Genomic DNA, 21,509 nt, shown 5'->3' with positions numbered 1-21,509 from the left:
GAAGCAGGAATGCCTTCAACAGGCATGTTTGCAGCGTACTTAGAAAGAAACCGGCAAACTTCTGTAATCCGTGATATTTTCATAAGCCGCCTCAGCAGAACAAAACAACTCCAAATAGGTCGAAAATGATGAAGGTCGTCTACACTCAACAAAAATCTCGCTGGCGACTATGAGCAGTTCGTCCTCAAGGCACGTCCATATAAAACAAAACGGCCAATATCGCAAAGCGTTCAAAATTCCTTGGATCCTGGTGGTTTTGTGCAGTAAGCTTGCATTTGAAGAGACGGAGTTGTAAAGCGCAACATATTTTATATCGCGCGCCTATTTTGAAGAGCCGCAATTTAAAATGGTGAACGCAGCTGGGGCTTGAAGTTCAAGCAAATTGGCGTGAACGGAATTTCGTTTACGTCGAAAAAGCACTGTCGCGACTGCAACGCATGAAAGCAAGAGAACACTAAAAAAAGGCGTGCCGAAGACCGCTACGTTGTCTCTCTACTTTTACCAAAACTTGGAAAAAGGCGAAGGCAATGGTCCCAGCCCAGACGCGACAAAGTGAGTCACGTGGCAAATTTTCGTTCAAGCTCTCTTGTCATGCGAAGAGTAGTCACGTGCGTCGCTCCTCCCCCCCCCCCCCCCGATTTTCTTAAAGCCAGCGTCACATTCGCTGAGTACCACACGAAGACAAAAAGGAAGGTAGGGTGCAGTAAAGAAAGCGTGGTCAGAGAGGGATCAACGAATCAGCTAAACTTCCTCCGCCTGATTTGTCTGCCCCTCTCGGATAAACAGAAAGCGCATGCTATTTTTCATGCTCTTTTTATTTATTTCTTTGAACATTGGCGTTGAGGAGGACAGAGAATGGGAACACCTCGCCATTACAGCCGATTAACGAGATACACTCAATTGACTCAAGAAGAAAAGGTGGAGGATACGGTATGTTAGATGGTGTCGGCGCGACTCATCCAACACTTCGCAAATTTCGGCTGGATATGATGACAACTCGGCGTAATGCTATGCTGCCTGGCTAGGATCGGCATAATTTATTATCACCGTGACATCTGCCTATGGTTGGCGAGAAGCTATAAAGCCAGAGACGAATGCTCCTCAAAGAGACTATTATCGATTCGCCAGTCAATCGTCTCCTCTTATTTTCTTCGCGTCACTGACGTCTATGCTTGCTAAACTATATTTTTACAGCGAGCTGTTTATAGCTAGGGTCCCGTGGATTTTTTCTGTGCGTCAACAAATCTTTATGCTCGCACCACCGCACGCGCCGCACGCGCGCGCCTTCCCCGTATAAAAGATTCGAAGTAAGGAACCAAAATAAAGCGCTGACGAACGCGTGTGCAAGATGTCATTTGTTTTAGGCTGTTGCTTTAGAACTGTTACTTCTGGCGACGCAGGAACGTGTAGGGCGTGGAACACCATTCACTGCATTATCCTTGATGCTTGGTTAATATGTATTCAGTAGATTAGTTTTGAATATTCACCATTTTTAAGACCAGTAGGCTCTCAGGTAGATCAAGGTTTCTAAATGATTTGCCGCTGTGCACCCCGCGTCGGGCAAGTCTACGATTGCACCGCCCTCGTTTTGTCGTCGTTCCGAGCCGCTTGCGTGCCTAGTTTCCTTTCCTTCCGCTCTCCCGGGGTGGCGGTCCCGTCGCGCGTGTCTACTTTTCGCCAGATGGCGGTCCTGTCGCGCGTGTCTGGTTTTCTCCGGCTCCTCCGGGCGGCGATAGTCGTCCAGGCGAAATATTGACCACCGATCAAGACAAAAAAAAAAAAAAAAATTGTTCGTACCTTTGTTTATAATTCTGTCATGTCTGTGTCATGGGCTAAACAGCTTCGCCGGTCATCAACTTTCACATAATTAAATGATTCATGATTTTATATATCTATATATATATATATATGGCAGCCAGTGCGGTTGTCGATGACATGGGGATTCGCGAGCAGAGCTGGTTTGTCGCAGTTAATCAGCAGCTCTTTAACTTGCCAAAGTTTACGTCTCCAAGTCCAGCCGGTATTCACTCCTCTTCGTGGAAGTTCTTTATGTGACCACGCAAGGATCTAGCGGTCACGTGAACAAAGCGTGCAATCTGTTCGTCAACGCCGTTGCCTTTTCTTGTCGGGGATGATGCTCGCCGGTGACTCAAAATATTGTGCACAGATAGAGAAGAATATTCTTAAGGGAGAAGAATCACGATTTTGTTGGCTATTCCATCTCCCTCTGTACTCAAGACATCAGAAATACTCATTCGTAGGCGACCGATTCCACAATTACAGAGGCCAGTTGTGCGTTGCCCTGCTATCGTAAAAATGTTAATTAAGGCGAAAAACATCCGAGCTGAAGTAATATATTGTCAAACAATAACATTTATACAGGCAAAAACCACTCGACGTATTCACTAAACGAAACTCCACTATAGTTGTTTTTGAAGGGCGAACATATTTTTAAAAAAAAGGATGTGCGCCTCACACTATCGTTGTACTTTTTCTTTCACACCCTTTTCACACCCTTGTACTAATGAAGAGTGGTCTCCGCAATAAAACTCTATTTTCATATTTAAACGAGTGAATCACTCATGTTAAGGGTGTTGAAAGGATGCAGCCAAGGCTAATATTTTCTGAAACACGCTCTTCTTTGCCTTAAGGGTGTAAAGTTTTTAATGTGTAGCGCTATGATTAGTTAGTTTCAGTATTGCGTATACGAGAAAACGCAAGCACTGAGCACTTGCGTTAGCACTGCGTGTTCCACACTGCACGCGCGCGGAGCCAAAACTGCGGTCTTAGATTGGCACGTGGCGATGACCCGCATGCGCAGCGTGGAGCACGCAAGGCTTAGGCAAACGCATAGCGCATTCGTCTGCTACTATACGCAATACAAAAACTCCCTATTGTTTCTTCGCAGTGGAGATTGTGCGGCAGTGAGAAGTTGCTTTGCTCACCGCTGTAAGCTGCTCACTTAACTTTTTTTTACACCCTTATTGATGTAAATGGCTTGCCCCACAAGGAACCCCCTTATTCGTATTCCGAACACCCTAGATAAAGAGTGTTTTCGATCTCCCTTGAAAACCCATTGTAGTGACTAATCAATCTACAAATAGGGGGTTCTAATCTAACCCCCTTAATACAAGGCGTCATTTTTTAGAAAACATGATTGAGCTTTGAAGACAGGGACATAGGAAGAACAGACACCACATAGCGCTAACTTTCAACTGATTTAAATCAAGAGCCTCAGCGTGGAAACACACTGCGTCACCGCACCACATCTCAACCAATCCGTGGCCCTGCCACTGACCGCAAGTACGCTAACTCCTTATCCGCCTAGGCAATTGACGCAACACTGACACAACACATAGCGCTAACTTTGAACTGATTTAATTCAAGAGCCTCAGCGCGAAAACACACTGCGTCACCGCACCACATCTCAACCAATCCGTGGCCCCGCCACTGACCGGAAGTACGCTAACTCCTTATCCGCCAAGTCAATTGAAGCCACACTGACACAACACGCGCCGCAACTATTTATAGCGTCAGCCTCCATAATCTCTCTAACAGTCTTATCTTTGTGCCTAGCGAGAACAGTAGAAGAGGCATATAATGGTTTGCACCCACAGTCATGACAGTGACACGAAAGAGGGCTATCCCGAACCCCGTTCACTTTCTGGTAGTGTTCTCTTAGCCGTACATTTAAACATCTGCCTGTCTGGCCGACATAAATCTTGCCACGTGAAAGCGAAATTCGGTACACCACCCCTTCCGTGCACGCAAAAAACGGACAGGAGTCCGTTTGTCGCGTAGACAAACGTACTCCTGTCACGCACCTTCTGTCGGCGACGGAAGGGTGACTTACCCGTAGCAGCGCGCTGTGGCTACTTTTATGCACGCGGCACGTTCAGGAATGTTCTGGACAAGAACACTCGATGACAGTAGAGAATGCCCCGGGATGCCCTCGAAGAGTACAACATTAATACAATAGAGATCCATCACGGCGAGATTCGAACCCCATTCCTCCGTGTTACAGCCGCATGCCCTGCCGACTGCGTCACGTACTCGGCAAACTACTTCGTTTCACGTTGAAGTCCAGTCACAGCTGACGCTACGAGCTGACGAGACCAATCAGAGAACGTCAAAAGCGCGCCCTCATGGTGTTCGTCATGTATTTGTAAGTGTTCTGTCATCTATAAACCAATCATAAACTAAAAATGCCCAGTTACTTGCGCTTTTGACGCTGCTTGATTGGTCCCCTTAGCTCGTAGCCTCCGCAGCGTCTGGACTTAAGCTAAAGCGAAGTATAGAAACTATCGCTTATGCGGCATTTGCACCACATCCGAATGTACTTCAAAATTTAATCAAATTAATTTAATAATCAACCAAAATTTGTTGAGTATTCTTAATTAGCAAAAATAAACATATTGCTCAAGTCAGAAACTTTCTGAGCAGCATCAAAAACACCTAAATCGTTCAATTTTAAGAAGTAATCGCAGCACATGTGAAAAGCGGTGGTACGCTAGAGTTAGCACTTGTGCAACAGACGTAAGACTGGCGGCGTGCAAACGCGGATGATAATTTTATCACCCGCGTTCATCATTCCAAATCTTCAAAATCAGCGCCTACCGAGTACAAGTAGCATCGTCATAATGTGAGGATTGTTCGGCTCTTTTTAGGCATTCCTTTATCTTTTGAAGTTTAAGCGCACGCGCCTTGCCGGGGAACGTTTTGACAACAACCCAGTTCCAAACTAAAGGCAGAATATAAAATGTGGGGCACTCGAGCACATCCTAGTACTATGGCAAATTCCTCAAAATGAGTCCCTTTTCAGAAAACCTTTCTCAATGTATGAAACGTTCGGCCGTTTCTACGCGTTCTTTCAACTTTTAAAATTTTGGCACACGCGCCTCCCCAGAGAACTTTTTGAGGAAAACCCAGTCTCCAACTGAAATAAGAATATAAAATTGAAAGTCCTCAAGCACTTCCTGCTATTATGGCCAATACCTTAAATTGAGTGCTTTCCGAGAAAACCGATGTGAAAGCGGGGATGGTTCTGCCATTTTTACGCTTTCGTCCATCTTTTGAAAATTTGGCACCCGCGCCTCGCGAGGGAACTTTTCGAGGACAACGCAGTTATTAACCATAGACAGAACGTAAAATGTAAAGCACGTCCTGTTACCGCGACAAATACATTAAAATAAGTCCTTGTTGAGAAAATCGGTGCCAATGTGGAACGGTTTGGCAGTCTTGACACATTCGAGAAATATTTTGCTATTGTGGTACACGCGCCTCACTCAGGGACTTTTTGAGGTCGACCGAGAGCTTAACTGCTAATGAAATACAACATTTATTACCCTCGACTATAAGACGCTGCTATGACAAGATCTCTGAAATGGGCCATTCTTGAGTAAATTGTCTTGAAATGGGAATGGTTCGACTATTTGCAGGCATTCGGTCAATATTTCACGTTCGAACATCCGCCCCTCATCCAGAAACTTTCTGGGATCGGCTGAATACTGAACTGGTAACGAAATACAAACTTTAGGGCTCTCGACTACAATCTGTTTCTATGGTAAATCCTCACAAATGAGCCATCCTTAAAATTACCTGCCTTGAAGTAAACATGGTTCGACTCTTTTCATGCATTCGTTTATCATTTCAAGTTTGGGAACCCGCGCCTTGTTAGGAGTCTGTTTGAGATCTACCGAGTTCTCAAATGGCGGCGAAATATAAAATTTAAGGCCGCTGACTACAAGCTGGTGCTATTTCAGATTCTTCGAGGAATGTGATATCAAGTCGGATATTTCAAAACGCTCATCTGCCGAATTGTTCTATATATTTTTCTGCTTGTGTGCAGAGAAATTAGGATAATTAATTTAATGTAAACATTTAGTACGGGGTTTAATATCACTTTTGACATGTGAATTTTCAGTTCACAAACAAAAATCATCCTCTTAGAAATCGGCTACTCACCGCAGTGGTCCCACTTCTTACAATAAAAATCACTTTGTTATAATCGCATAACACTAATAATTACCCAGAACACTGTGGAAACGTTATTTTATATTTTGGATTATCGTAATATATAAGAGCGTATTTTGTTTGCTAGTTTATTGATGTCACTAACAAAATACTAGAAGCGATCGTAAACAACTGAACGAGAACAAATTCATCATATTTGGCATATTGGTCTCAGAAACCCAAGAAAATACTTTCGACAAAAAAAAGTTCACCCAGCACATTATCGATTCTTTCGGTAAACTGCAAACATATGAAAAATCTTCTGCTTTGTTCTCTTCTTGAATTGTGCTCCTCTGAATTTCACTGCTTCTAAAAAAATTTGAGTGAGGTGCCTTCGAAATATATCTTTTTACAGATATATTACTCATATCTGACTCTACAGACTTTGCCAAAATATTGGGGAGGGATGTTATTTAATCTACACAATCATAAATACCTATTTATACCAAAAAATAAACTGTACACTTTGATTCACTCGGATACTATCCGTAGCCGCATTACATCAAAAAGTTAATTCGACTGAGGAACATGTAGTTTACACGTCATCCCATTTATATTCTGGCACAATAATAGCGGTATGTGACAGAATGGAGTATTAGCATGACAAACTGCTCAAAGTCTAACATTTCGATGGTATAGTTATATTTGCATATTAAGCACATTGGCTTCTATATTGGAGCGCTGCCGTAATTAGCTATGAGATGGCGCAAGCATACGATGGCACACATTTTTTTTTTATTCTTTAAACTATTTCATTTCATTTATGTTATTGGTTCCTTTTAAGACCTACGAGGGGTATTAAAAAAGAGGGAGGGGACATTTGGAAGGGTGAGTTGTAAAAAAATAATACAAAAAAATAAAACTATCACAGATGGAGATGAACGGTAACATTGCCGACGAATTTCGGTGGGTCTATAATTGCCAGAATAGCTTCGGGTAGTTTGTTCCAGTCACTAACAATAAGCTGAAGAGGCGAGAACTTGTGAATATCACTCCTTGAAATGCAAGGTGCAATTCGCAGGAGTGGTGAAGTCGGAGAGAAATAAAAGAGGCAGGTTTCCAGTAGATCGGCTTGCGAGACGGAGAGTGATACAAAAGGTTTGTGAAGCAATTTGAGCCTGTTTATTGTTCTAGGGTATGTTAAAAGGAGAAGCTAAGGGGCGGATTTTAAGTCGGTTACACTTACTTAGTAGTGGTGGGTTCGCAAAATGAAACCAGCTGCTTTATTTTGAATTCACTCTCATTCCTTTCCTAAGAAGGCTTGGTGAGCGTTTCAGATGGCTGAAGCATATTCCAAACGGGGTCGTATTAATGCGGAATAGGCTGTTATTCTTTTTTTTTTTTTCAGATGCGACGTAGAGGGAACGTCGGAAAAAACCGAGTAATTTGTTACCTTATGTTGTTATGTGATTAACATGATATTCCCAAGAAAGGTTACTGCTAAGGAAAACCTCGAGGTATTTATAGTGCATCGCTTGCTCTATGTTGTTGCTGAAAAGAGTCTAATTAAAAGTAGTCGGTGCACGTTTCATAGTAAAAACCATGGACTTAGTTTTTTTAACGTTAATCTCCATCTGCCATTTACGGCACCAACACTCGATCCCGGTTCGGTCATTTGGCAAGGTGCTACAATATTGTACGATACTGCGAAAAACACGTCAGAAATGGTGCAATGAAGGGAGTCAAAGGCATAAGCGGCAACACCAATTGAATGGGCTATGCTGGTTCCAAGGACCGCTTCAAGCAACCCAAAAATATACAGAAATGTATTTAAATCACTGCATTATTTTATTCCTGGGACACTTCATAGCAAATCCACTAGAACTATTAGTAGCGCAGCGTTTCGCGCTTTTGCACAAAGAAAAATACTGAACGGATTGTCTCAAAATATGGCAGGTAATACAAAAATCTCTTCCCAAAAGTCTCGTTCAATATATGCGCAAATATTCGCACGCACCTTGTCTTCCGGAAAATACACATTTAAACACACACCCACTCTTTCTTAAAGATTGTATGTAATTCTTCCGTAGCGGCGCCTCGAGTTTTCGGCCGCATTACTTGACGACGTTCAAGACTCTACAAAAGTGCATTGGTTTCCGTAGCATCAAGATGTTCTGAAGGTTTTGATTAACAATGAACTAGAAGTTTGTTTGCAACCTCATCCGAGTCATCGTGAAGTCAAGGGAAAGTGGTCAACATCAGTTTTTTTTTAACCATGTAGCTGAATGTATCGAGCACAAGCGAATGAACAAACGCCATGAAGCCACGAAAGGCAGTGCTGGTTCACTTATATAGCAGAAGCACATCTACGGCGTTCCCTTCGCTCAACGCTCGTTAAAATTAATCGTTCAAACTGGCATCTTGCACCCCTCTTCCCCTCTAAGTCGTTCCCCCTCCATTGTTTTCCACCGGACCAGCGAGGCGAGATTGCGCGAACAACGACCTAAGGTGGAGCAAAGTGGACGATCCCACATCGGCTTCTTCCCGAAGTGAGTAATGGCGCGCGATGCCTCGCGTTCGATCCGATAGTCCGCTCGGAAAATGTCACGTCACAATATTGTTGGGCCCACAGATCAGTAGAGACATAACCTAGCTCCTCTATATTGACAAAGCCTGGCAGATCGCGACAAGACGCGGCGGCCGAAAGTGAAGAGGTAGAGCGGCAGAACAACGGATGAGAGGAGAGTCATGTAACGGGCGCCCCGCTGCGGCAAGACACCGAAACACACTTCTCCCGTGCGATGGAAGGTCGGTTCATGAGGCGAAAGAAACGGAAGCGCGTTCCTCGTGTTGCCGCTTCTTTTCTTGTCGGGTTTGAAAACCATGTTTCGGGTCCTCGCCGCTGCAAAAGCTTTGCGCTGGATACCAACTTCCCCGGGAAATTCTCTGTCCTGCCAGATTTTCGGGCTGCAAATCTGCGACCGAGGACTCAATGGCTCCGTCGTCGAACTGCCAGGCTTTGTAAGTATGGAGGGGGCTAGGGTAGAGATGAGCTTGACATTTCTTGATTTTCTGCCTTGAGGCAGGGTAGCTCTGAGAAGGGAAACGGTGCGATGGGACAGGTTTGCGAACAACAGACGACCAAAATCTCAGACTACTTATGTGAAGGAATGCGAATAATAATAATTGGGTTGTGTGTGTGTTTATACAGCCTAGAACTTGGTCTGCCTCACAGGGGCGACGAGTCTCCCAGCTGTAGATGAGAAATTTAGCCAGTGCGGTACAGCCGCTAGCCTGGGGTCTTTAACGTCCATCACGCAGTAGTGATACACGACCGCACGCCGGTACGATGCTCATCCAGATCGAAACGGGCAGGGGTGGCGCTCGAACCCAACATCCCTGGGTTCTGCAGCGCCAGCTTTCGCTCCTCGTGCTCCGAGCTGGTGTGCGCTAGACCACTCGGCCACCGATCCCCCGAAGGAATGCGAGAGCATTCTAACTGGTGCAGCGTATTCCTACAAGCACCGCGCCACGTCTTCCAATCGTACACGCCGCTCCGGCAGTGACATCACGCTCCCCAACTGCGCAGGCTGGGCCAACTCTGCCGGCTCCACGCCTTCGGTGACGGTGCATCTGCGTTGCTGTACTACTTTTCTTTGACTTCTTTTTTTTTCTGAGGCACGTCCGCTTTGACCCTGAAGGCCCCGCCCACCCGCCTACTGTCGTGACGAAGTATCTGATATGTCGCGTCACACCAACATTAACTGCGGTCTAATTAGATGCCTGTTTTTCGCAGTCATAGCAAACACCGGCTGCGCTCCATGATACAGTTACTGCTTTTGCATTAAACAGGGTAGTTAACCCCTTGTCCCATATAAGACACGCCGAAGCCTAAGTTCCAACCACAACGCACTGGCGTGGAACCGACGGTACCAAATTTCACGAGCGGCTTGAGTGTCGAGTGGTACAAGGTATTAAAATAGTTAATATGCGTGGTACTGACTAAAATGAATAACGGGTGTTCTCTTGTCCCTAGTGCGAAACCTCGCTTTTCTATTCTTCTGTAGTCTTTGATACGTACTTCAGCTGTTTCCTAGGTTACACACCGCCGGTATCAGGCCTCTCGTAAAAGTTAAGGCTGTATGTTTTACGTCAGTGCACTGTACGTGGAACAGACGTTTCGGGGTGTATTATATTGGGCAAAAGGGTGTAAAACTACTGCCTTCTTTTAGAGTTATTTGTTCTTGCGCTCATCCCGCTCACATTCTACCCCAATCAAATGTCCCCGTATCGTTTGATTTTCGAAACCTGCGTCTTTTCTAAAGCGCGTTATGGCAAAACCTGTCCAAGTAGTGCGGCCTAAGAGGCAGCACCTTTGCACGCTTGTTGTCTTTTCTCTGTTGTAAAGTAGATTTTATTGATGCGCGTAATTGCTGCGCCAATCTCATTAAGTTGCTGATAATTTTCAGAACGCTAATGCTCTTGATCGTGAACTAATATTGCCGCGCGCGCAGCTGGCCAAGTAGGCAGCGCGCGCGTGGCCTAACGGTTATCGCGCTTGCCTCCCACGCAGAAGGCCAGGGTTCGATTCCTTGCCGCGACTACACATTTTTGTTGACAGTGTAATTTGATGTTCTAGTGAATTCGAGAACCGTCTTGCTGATTCCAGGTTAGAATGTTCTACACACCGAACCTTCTACGCCGAACGATCTAGAAACCCACGAGGGTACATAAGGGATTCCGCAAGGCGAGCGGAGTTTCTTTCGCCCCAGCGTTCGACTCTGCTGTTACGCCGACTTCGACGCCCGCGACGCTCTCTTATTATCTTTTGTAACCTTTTATTTTTGCCACAAGTTCGCCACATTAACCGTTTATTTATTCCTGCTTATTTCTTGTTTATTGGTCACCACCCGTGACATTGTGGTGGAGGTGCGGGGTACCCGCATGCCCGTGCAGCGCTCCCCTCCGAGTTCCCGCAGTGCGAGTACGGACACAGCCTCGCGAAGACCGAGCGAAGACCAGATCGAGACCCGATCCAGTCGCCGCACCCAAGGTCTACCCCCGGAACACGGACTTCTCCTACCCCAGACCAGGCAGCCAACGAAGCTGACGATGGACAACCAGTGGTCGCAGAACCCGTCCGCCGCCACCGTCGTATACCTTCCCGTCGCACCCCGGACTCCGACGCCATTCCACGGGGAGGTCCACGAGGACGTTGAAGATTGGCTGCAACATTACGAACGAGTTGCTCGCCATAACGCATGGACCCCGGAGCAGTGCCTTCAGAACGTCTACTTCGCTCTGGAAGGCACGGCACGCACCTGGCTCGAGAACCACGAAGCGTCAATGTCGTCGTGGCAAGACTTCCAGACGGAACTTCGACGCACGTTTGCCAGCCAGCAGCGACGTCAGCGGGCCGAGGAACTTCTTCAAGCAAGAAGCCAAGGGCCAAACGAGAGCGTCACAAGTTTCGTCGAGGACGTTCTCCGCCTCATGAACCGCGCCGACCCAAACGCTCCTGACGAGAAGAAGCTGCGGTTCCTGATGCGAGGGGTGAAAGAGACCATCTTCGGAGGCCTTGTCCGCAACCCCCCAGCGACTGTCGCAGATTTCGTCAAGGAAGCCACAAACATCGAACGGGCCCTTCAAGCACGGGCCTCCCATTACCAGCGACTTCCCGGCGTCGCTGCCTTCTCGACTTCCAGCTGCACCGGCCCGGACCTCCGCGACATCATCCGGGACGTCGTGCTGGAGGAAATCAGGAAGCTTCTTCCAGCTGCCGCAAGCCTGGATTAGCCCTCAATCGCCGTGATTGTCCGGGAAGAAGTTCAGAAGGCGCTGCAGCGACAAGCTCTTGTAAACGCCGCTCCCGAACAACCGACACTGAGCTACGCCGCAGCTACCCGACGACCACCGCCCCCTGCTCACCCGTACACCGCGCCACCCCGACGTGAACCTCCAGCGCCGCAGTTTCCCCGACGCCAGGAAGATCGGGCGCACGCCCACCCAGAACAGGCAGCGTTACGAAAGACCGACGTGTGGAGGACAGCGGATCGACGACCCCTGTGCTATCACTGCGGTGAAGCCGGCCACATTTACCGTCGATGCCCCTACAGACAGCTGGGGCTGCGCGGGTTCCACCCGAGCGACCCGCGCCCAAGATACGACGAACGCCCTCGCGACATTGAGGAGTACCTCCGACGCTCGCCCTCCCCAGTGTCGTCTCTCCGCCGTGAAGCCCGCTCCACATCGCCACTACGTTCAGCGTCCCCAGCGCAACGACCCCGCCGAGAGAGCCTATCTCCCCTGCGTCACCGGGAAAACTAAGTGCGGCAACGCCTGGAGGTGACGTTGCCGAAAACGACGGAAGCAAACAGCCTCCAAGAACGCCGGAGCGCTCCCACTCTACCGACGCCCAGCATCGTACCGACGTCCCTGCAACGGTGTCCAACAGCCTAAACGTTGTTATTGACGGCCTCGACGCATCGACACTCGTGGACACCGGAGCGGACTACTCAGTCTTGAGTGGGAGGCTCTCTCGCCGCCTGCGAAAAGTGACGACGCCGTGGGATGGACCTCAAATACGAACCGCCGGAAGGCATCTCATCACACCAGTCGGAAGATGCACCGCTCGCGTCAAGATCCATGGGGAGACGTGCCCTGTGAAATTTGTCGTTCTACAAGACTGTGCCAGGGACGTCATTCTCGGCATGGACTTTCTGTCTGAATACAGCGCAGTCATCGACCTTCGTGAAAACAGATTGACGCTGCGAACCCTTGTGCCACCTACAGAGAAACCCCAAACAGCGTCAGCCGCCATCTGAGTCGCTGCCGACCACGTGAACCTGCCACCGCGATCAAGTGTTGTCATACCCGTCGTGGCCGATACAGCTACCTGCGGCGAAGTTGTCCTGGAAGGCAACCTTCAATTTCTCCTGGGAAGAGGAATAGGCGTCGCACCCTTCCAGCAGATGGGAATGGATCTACTTGGTCCTTTTCCGCCTTCGACGTCGGGGAACCGCTGGATCATCGTCGCCACAGATTATCTCACGCGGTACGCAGAAACGAAAGCCCTTCCTTCGGGGACTGCGGTTGAAGTCGCCAAGTTTTTCCTCGAGTCCATTGCCCTCCGGCACGGCGCTCCAGAAGTTCTGATTACAGATCGCGGATCGTCGTTCATGGCACAGCTGACCCAAGAAATTCTCCGGCTCAGTCACACCAGCCACCGTCGTACCACCGCATACCACCCGCAGACCAACGGGCTGACGGAGCGACTCAACAAGACAATTGCCGACATGATCTCTATGTACGTCGACGTTGAGCACAAGACGTGGGACGAGGTGTTGCCCTACGTCACGTTCGCCTACAATACGGCGGTTCAAGAGATCACTGGATTCACACCTTTCCAGCTGGTACATGGTGGGAAGGTAACGACCATGCTGGACGCAATGCTGCCCCATGAGCTATCTGACAATGAGGGCGACGACGCCCAGGCGGTTGCTCAACGCGCCGAAGAAGTCCGCCAGCTCGCCCGACTCATGATTCAAGACCAGCAACGCGTCGACGCGGGCCGCTACAACCTTCGTGGGAGGGACGTTCACTTCCAGCCCGGAGACAGGGTGTGGGTGTGGACGCCCATCCGTCGCCGCGGCCTCAGTGAGAAACTGCTGAAACGGTACTTTGGACCATACAAGGTACTTCGTCGCCTCGGCGAGCTAAACTACGAGGTGATGCCCGACGGAACACGAGCATCGTCACGCCGCCCACCACGACCTGAGGTCGTCCACGTCGTGCGACTGAAGCCGTATTACGCTCGATTGGACTGTGGACCTTATGTGTTCCAAATGACCCTTTAGTTTACCGTTCTGTTTTATTTGCTTCGTTTTGTTGCGATGCACTTTTTACAGGGGGGAGTAATGCCGCGCGCGCAGCTGGCCAAGTAGGCAGCGCGCGCGTGGCCTAACGGTTATCGCGCTTGCCTCCCACGCAGAAGGCCAGGGTTCGATTCCTTGCCGCGACTACACTTTTTTGTTGACAGTGTAATTTGATGTCCTAGTGAATTCGAGAACCGTCTTGCTGATTCCAGGTTAGAATGTTTAACACACCGAACCTTCTACGCCGAACGATCTAGAAACCCACGAGGGTACATAAGGGATTCCGCGAGGCGAGCGGAGTTTCTTTCGCCCCAGCGTTCGACTCTGCTGTTACGCCGACTTCGACGCCCGCGACGCTCTCTTATTATCTTTTGTACCCTTTGATTTTTGGCACAAGTTCGCCACATTAAACGTTTATTTATTCCTGTTTATATCTTGTTTATTGGTCAACACCCGTGACAATATGAATGTCATGTACATAGCACACCACTGTTAATTGGGAACAGATAAAGTTTATGACGATGTGGGAACGGCAGGGAGGGGCTTCAGTGTTCCCCCCTCTAGTCATACTTTCAACCACGATGATGCGTTTAGCACACCTGGAATGTGCTTGAGCTGCCAAAGCACGGCTGAATGCATGAAGGGGGGGCTGGAGGCATGGCGTTCGAAAGGCTCCCCGCTGTTCTTATTCTGTCCATGACTAGGTTTTGTTCCATCAAACAAGAAAGCAGCTTAATCAAACCTAGAAACCGTGTGCAAAATGATCATAGAGAACACGTACGCAAAAATTCACAAATGTCGTATTCGAGCTAAGTGTCGCGCATTGACTGTGCATCATTGTGAGCGTGAAGATGAGATCGGCGCTGTTTTTGTATTTTACTTTCAAAGGACATTGCCGTGCAGCATATTTTAGCACATCTGGTAAAGTTCAAAATGAGCATTCTACACCACGGAAGTAGTTTAAATAACACCCACTCGCATCTAAAAAAAAGGTGCAAAAAAAAAACGTAATTCCTTGTTTGCGCTAACCATGACCGGTGATACACATACATATACTCAAACGTGACGGTGCCAGCGAATCGACGATGATGCTTCTCTCGCTGCCCGTTGTCATGACAAAGTTGGGTCAACCCGGTAAACGTTTAGAGTACGGGTGTATTGGGTCTACTATTACAATCACAAACTTTTCAGGCGGTCAGAACACAAGGTGTAACAAGAAGCCCGTAGACCCTTTAAAGACGATTTCGATTACTGGAGTGTATACGAAACATGCACAAAGGGCTTCATGTTCATCAACACCAAAGTTGCACTCTAGGTACCACCTAGAGAAATCGATATCGTGTTAAAAGGGAGTGCGAAGGCTGTTCATTCGAAATAACACCCTTTTTACGATAATATAGATGTAAAAATGTTTAGTTTGTGCGTAAGACGATCAAGTTAAGTCCCCGCTGAGCTGCCTACCGGACTCTGTCTTCGTCTCACCTGGCTTTAGTGAATAAAGTATCTCGCAATGGCGACCTAAAAGCACTTATTACTAATTCGTGGACCATGGCGCCGTTGCCAAGTATCTTCGTTCCGATTGCTTGCATGGTATTTCAACCAAGCATTTTTTGTCGTCCCAATACTGTCCACGACCTGTTGAGCTACTGTGACATAAAGGTGTTATCCGTTGAAATTCCTCTCCTCTCCTGCGGTCACCCGATAAGACGCAAGCTATAAATGCTATCATTCAATTCCTAACAATGATTCATCGCATCGCGACGATGTCGTTCTGTTCTACCTGCAGCGAGCTTCGCGCCTGAAACCGATTTTTCCTATGTTAATATACTTGAAAACCCTCAGACGGGAAAAAACAAAAAGAACCGCCATGTCGAGCAGCAGACGACGGTCTGTCTCGTGAGCGGAGCAGACGCGTCCTGCGGGTTAAGAATTTACCGAGCTCTTAACGTGGCACTGACTCTAGATCGTTTTATAGCTACAGATGACTGTGTCACTGTCTGAGCAGACATTGGCTGCGTCTACATGGATGTGACAATAGCTCATCGAAACGAGTTAGGTAGGTAGGAGGAAAGGAAGTGCGGCGCGCGTGTGTGTTTCGCCCCTCTGCCATTAGAAGTGGGATCGCTGACGTAAACACGTGCTCCGATAGGAACTGGAAATCTAGGAACGCGTCCAGATTGAGGAAATTTTTAAACTCCGTGAAATGCTGATTCTATTGTTCTGATATGAGTTGTGCTAGGTGTTTCCAATGATGCCCCAAAAATTATAATTAAAGCATATTTTTCATTTTCAGAATCAAATACTTAATAGCTCGATACAGGACGGTAATAGTTTTTTTAAGAGTTTCCCTTTGGCAGACACCAATACAAAACTTACCATTTTTTTGTTCGATGAGTACTTTTCGCGGGAACGATTTAGCCCGCGTTTGGAGGGATTATCCTCTGCGTGAAATATTGAGAAGAACAATGGAACGTGCATCTAACCTTTGTGATTGCAGAGACGGTCACCTGCGGATAAGAGTTTTTGAACTGTGGAGATTATAATGTGCTAGAGCAATTGCGTTTGTAATTGCCTCTTCTGTGCATACGAGAACTCTCTCTGTTGCCCCCTGCTCTTAAATGTGCTGCTCGAGAAATAATATTTGCAGAGTCCTGCTAAGAACGCCAGCATCCCTTTTTAGTGTGTTGGCCAGTGTCCTAAAATCGCAGTGACACAGCGGATTGATCATAGAAAAGACTGCTGCCGACGATGGATGAATATATGAATCGCAGAGCCGTATATGTAGAGAGTTTGGTCAATGGGGAGGCGCGGGCAGAGCCAGGGCGTGCGGCAGACTCCGAAAGAGGTCTTGGCATGCTCTCTTGACCAACCAGAAGCCGAAAAGAATCCCCTAGTGGTGGTAGCGAGAAACAGTTCTGATCGAAGGTCTATGTTCGTATATGGTTTCAATAAGTGCGTAAGAGTGAAGTGTAGTAACTCTTTGTGGTTGAAAATAGGGTGCACGTGTTGTTTTGATCATGATCATGCAAAAAGATGTAAGAAACGAATGCGCCGCTCAACTCTGTTTTTCGCGGACAGAGTGAGATCGCTCGGACGGCAGATTCCCGGCCCTCGGCGCTTGGCGTACGTATTATGTCGATCGCTCCGCTAGTCGCACTCTTCCACCATCATTTTGTATGAGTGTGATTGAAACATACGTGTACCATATTTTCAGCCATCGAGAGTTACTGCAATGCAGTTATCAGGTTTGTTTCTCGCGACCACCGCCAGGGTATAATTTTCGGCTTCTGGTTGGTTACATTCGAATTTCTGATGACGCCCTGGAACACGCCCAGCCTGCTTTTTTGCCAATGGCGCCGCTTCATTTGTCTCATATACTCAACGAGGTAGAGGGGCTTAGAGTGATAAACCGGAAGTTCGGAAGTGGCACCCGCCCGGTTGCCGCCATGTTGTACGCAAATGTGACCACTCGTCACGTGACCTCCCAAAAGGTGTGACGTCACAGGTAAGATGGCAGCGCCCAGAGCTGGTGGATGCGAGTTTGTTGGGAGCGCGGTAGCCGTGATGTGCAGCTGCTTTCCGACGACTTCGGGCTTCTTCGTGCTCGCTGACGCAGGTATAATGTGAAAATATGAAGGAATGGGACTTTATACCGTTTTTGCCCAAGATCGCTCTGGATCATCTGGATATTAACGCCTGTGAGACAGCATCAGCTCTGCATTGCCGTACTGGTGCTCGGATTCCGAGATGTGTTCGAGGATCGATAGAACTTTGAGTGCTTTAACATGGAATTTTCGCATTCTCTTAGCTTTGTTAGAACGTTGAAATATCTGAGAATCTACGCGAAATGTATACGTCGCGTTAGGGGCCTAGGGGAAGTTGTTTCAGCCCTGCGTCACCGAACAACCATAGCAACTTTTAGCGAGGAAGCTCCTGCGATTTTAACCTTTTGTGCTAATCCACGATTCTACATTCGATCGTTTTTCTTCCTTTTTTTTTGTGAGTGCGAAGTGCACACTTATTTTCAGCTTCGAGGATGACGTTTTATTGAGTGTGGGGAAGAATAAATCGTTGCAGGCACCTGCTTCAAAGCTATTCGACTTGCTATAAGAACAACTGTTTTGGTGCATGCATAGATTAACTGCACATTTTTTTTCTCTGTCGTAGGATTTATTGCAGCAATACCCTTTTCCACCAAGAGTGCATTGTATTAGTCGGTCGATTATTTAATTTTTCTAATTACCTGGATAATATGATTTATATTTGTGTTCATCCCTTGCCTGGAGAGCAGTCTTGTTGAAAAATTTTCACTACCATTTCTTTCGGTCTCTTTAATAGACTCTATTCAAATGTGTGGGCTGCCTATACTTCGTATCACCGTAACTTGGAAAAGGCCAACCGCCTCAGCCCCCTCGAGCCAATCAGACAGACGGAGCGGAGGTGTGTGACAAATCTGTGCAGGCGAGCACTCTGTGCTCGTCTGCACAGAGGTGTGTATTGACTCACCGACACTGTAGCCTTTGCCGTCTGCCAAATTCTGATGAAACGAATTACAGTAGCTACTACTCTAATTACCCCAGGCTTTCATACTTTGGGCATTTGTTCGACAAGAATGGTATGCCCGCCATTCCTGCGAATTCGGCTCAAAACCTATTGTACTCGAAGGCTGCATTAGCGTTCGACGCGAACTGGGGTCCATTCGTGTGCTTTATGCCAAAAACAATTGTGACAGTTGTGTTGCTTGTAGGGGTTCTGCAAAGAGTCTATTGTGTCATACGTATAGGAAGTGTCCTGCTATATAACAATGCATCAACATATATTATTAAACTATATGCTCAGAGGCAGGCACGTAGCCAGGGGGGTAGCCCAAGGGGCCCGCCCCCCCCCCCCCCCCCCCCCCCCCCCCCCGAAATCTTTCATTTTGCTGGGACCGTCTTTCCCCCTCCCCCTCATACAGCATTTTGTCATGGGTGGCCCCTCCCCGAAACAAAATCCTGGCTACGTGCCTGCTCAGAGGTGTGTTTGTTTTTCCAATTAACAAGTTACAGCAGTGTGCTTTAAAGTTATTATCATGTGTGTAGTTTTAAGTATCCTCTCTGGAATGCCTACGAAGGCCCCTGGAAGGAATAAATTAATAAATAACATTTTCACATCACTGGAGTTGGTTTTTGGATGCACCACATGTTCAGGAAAGGTTGAACGAGTGCAGCCCCATGCAACAAGTCTGCCAGTCTGGTATGTCCCGTTAATTAATATTGAAGGGTCATAGATGCGAGTGCCCTCGTAAGGTCCAGAGCGTGCAGTGAAAACAATTCTCAGTGTATAGACTCTCAAGCCGTGAAGGCAAGCGGAAATAGGTTTATCTCGTTAGTGTATCAAATATGTTTATTTCCACTTGATTACATAAATATTGATTCTTAGGAAATGGTTCCATAACGAGTTCTTTCTGTGACAGTCTCGTGTCAGGCGTTCAGTCTAAGTACCTGTGGACCTTGTTGTCGGATGACACTCCTGGCACGTCGGTGTTCAGTTTGGTCGAGTGGCAACTTTGACCGACTGATGCTGTCTCGTAATCATACGTCATGTGCGGCCACTGACGTCTGATGCACTGAAGCTGCAGGGCTGGTTTCTAATCCGAAAAGTTTCCTGGTAGTTTTCTGCATCAATGCAGCAAGCTCGGGCATGTATCGCTTACGTGGCTGTGCCTTTTCCTGTACCGTTGACTTGATAGCTGGCAACAATGTATGTTTGCTATCCAAGTCTGGTGATGCTTGCAGGTCACTTTTGAGAGCAACCAACCATTCTATTCCTTCAAGTCACTCAGCGGCATTCTCCCGCAAAGTTGGAAATTGTGTGCTTTGAGGAGTGGACACAGATAATTGGTGTCAGCAAATTTTTAGGTATTGTCCTTGGACGACAACCAACACCAAAACCACTGTCACTGCATTGCCGCTCACCTGCTTTGTCGTGCTTACCTCTCGTTGAGGTAATGACATCAGGAGCTTCGGGGTAATCAGGGATTCAGCATTTTTGATTCAGCGCCTTCGGCATCAGGGACAAAGGTCGCCAAAGGTAATGCTTAATCTCCCGTGGTCGCTCTTCGAGACGTGATCGAGGGTCGTTCGGCACGAACCCTCGCAGACCAATTCATTGGTACGGGCAGCATTGGTAGACATGGTCGGCTTCATGCAATGGTAGCAAAGTGGTTTTCGGTCGGCCATTCGCATCACTTACGTTTTCCTCGGTGTACTTTGTTGAGCACAGACCTACACACGATGTCGGGAATGCTTCGGCGTTGGGGTGTCTCATTGAATTGGCATTGAATACTAAGGGGCAGCCGGTGGCGGTCGTCGTACCATTGTGGCGTAAGTTGCCCTTGGTTTGTCAGATGCCGCTTCGCTCGCAGAAGTCTCGGTTAAAATACCTGTCAAACTTGTTTCGAAACAATCTCGGCAATCAAAATAAAAGCCGGGCAACTGATGGCAGGAAGTAGCTTCCTGATCTCCTCCCAGACAACGTCGTGGATGATGTCGGGGCTGCCTGGGAGGCTGGCGTCGAAGTAGCAGCTGGACAACTCGAGCGTCGAGACGCCGGGAAGTTGGTCATAGTGACAGTCTCGAGCATGCCGTGCACATTCAATGTTGGAAGCCTCGGTGATATGAACACTTCGACTGTTGTTGGGGGGTGGCGGACAAGGCTGCCGAAGGTGTTGTCCCTCACATGAGGGACATGGGATTCTTAGGTTCTTGTCTTCTGTAGCATCAAGGTCGGCGTGGGCGTGGGCGTGGGCGCTCGATCAAGCACAAAACATCCTCCACGAATGCGGTGGCGCTCTCGTTGGGCAGTGTCCTGGACAGAATCAAGAATACGGCTCTCTCTCGTTGATGTTGGCTGACGAATGCGCGCTTCAGGTCGATCTTGGAGACTTCCCATGACGTTAAGGAGGATCCATGGTTCTCAGACCAGCGCCGGCAGTTTCTTCCACGAGAAGTATAGGTTCCGCAGCAGATGGTTGTCTGTCCCCCCAATGTGGCGGGCGGCACTGTCATATTGTTCAATCCAATCCTTGACGTCTTCATACACCTTGCGTGAAAAAGCGTCGGAGTGTGATTTGCGACAGGCATGCAAATAATGGTGGGAGGGGACGCGGTTTGCTGCTGCAGGTTTGTCATTGTTGGCTTAGTCAGCTTCGGTTTTTCAGGCAGGAGACCGAATTCCGGTGGTTTTTCCTGGTAGCAGCAACTGGCTCGGATTTTAGGTGCTTCGTGGTGTATTTCCGAGGTTACTCCTTGTGGTACTCGCTCGTCTTGTGGTCATTCTGCCAGGCTCGGGTTAGGACTTTTCTTACGGCTCGCCGGGGGTATAAGACGCAGGATAGTCCGCCACCCGTGTCCCATTATCGGGCAACTCGGCTGAGGAGCCGCCGGGTTCACAAAGAGTGAAGGGCTATCGGTAAAGTACGCAGCACCTCCACCAGAACGTACGATGACAGCCGAGCATGACCTGCAGAGTTTCAGAATAGTGAATATTGATAGAAGATAGGACTGGAACAAGGATCCATGACAATATAACAAAACTCGCAGAAGAGAGTCTATCCTGACCACTGAAGAATCTGTATTGCTTTAGTGGCATTCTGTTTGAATAAACCCTCTCCTTCGGGGTTTGGCGAGTGCCGTGGACGAA

Source organism: Ixodes scapularis, unplaced genomic scaffold (assembly GCF_016920785.2).
Source record: "Ixodes scapularis isolate PalLabHiFi unplaced genomic scaffold, ASM1692078v2 PGA_scaffold3__209_contigs__length_174095766, whole genome shotgun sequence".
Classification (NCBI taxonomy): Eukaryota; Metazoa; Arthropoda; class Arachnida; order Ixodida; family Ixodidae; genus Ixodes; species Ixodes scapularis.
Note: the sequence above shows the minus strand (reverse complement) of the source record.